Below are 765 nucleotides of genomic sequence, written 5' to 3' on the forward strand. Positions count from 1 at the left end.
TGTGCACCACAGGTTTCGAGTCGATTCACCGCGGGACTTTTAGGATTCAAGTCCTTCAACACAGGATAGTACCGAACGAGGCAGGCGGTAAAAACGTCCAGAACCTTTTGGTTGATGTTGAAGGCCTCCGTCTCAAGCTGGTAGCAAGTTGCGAACAGCACCCGTTGGAACTGGGCGATCGAGTCAAGCGTGTCGGCGTCGAAGCTGGACAGGTCTTGGAGATGGACAGCGGCCGACGGTTTGTATCCGCTCAATACCTTGGCAATCATGTGATCTTCTCTACTCGTGTTGAATATGTAGTTGAATCCCTTGTTTGTGGTGCTTACGTTCCAAGATCCGCGGTAAAAAATCCAGCGCGCAGTCATCTTCTCACACCCGTTGGCATGCTGTACCGCGGCGGAAGGAGTGCGATGTTAGCGCAGCTGACACACCAGCGGCAGGGCAGCCGCGATCAAGCACACGGTTAACATGCGCGTAAATCGTCGGTGCCGTGCCAACACGAGGTGGTGGAGGCACAGGCGTCAAAAGACCAGAGGTCGACGGCGGTGCGTTGAGAAGCTCCACGAGCGGAACATCCGTAGAGAGCGAGGTCGGTATTTGGAGGACTTGGTCGGGCAGGTTGTCGATGAGAGCTGGGGACGGTGCGGCTTGGACGGAAAGGGCAAGCGCAACAGCGAGCAAGGGACACGTAGAAAAGTCGGCGTCCGGGAAGAGCGACAGGCCTTGCTCTTCCGATGTCTTGACACGGACCAAGCGTAGGAAGAA

This window comes from Phytophthora parasitica (genome assembly GCF_000247585.1).
Source record: "Phytophthora parasitica INRA-310 unplaced genomic scaffold supercont2.75, whole genome shotgun sequence".
Lineage (NCBI taxonomy): Eukaryota > Oomycota > Peronosporomycetes > Peronosporales > Peronosporaceae > Phytophthora > Phytophthora nicotianae.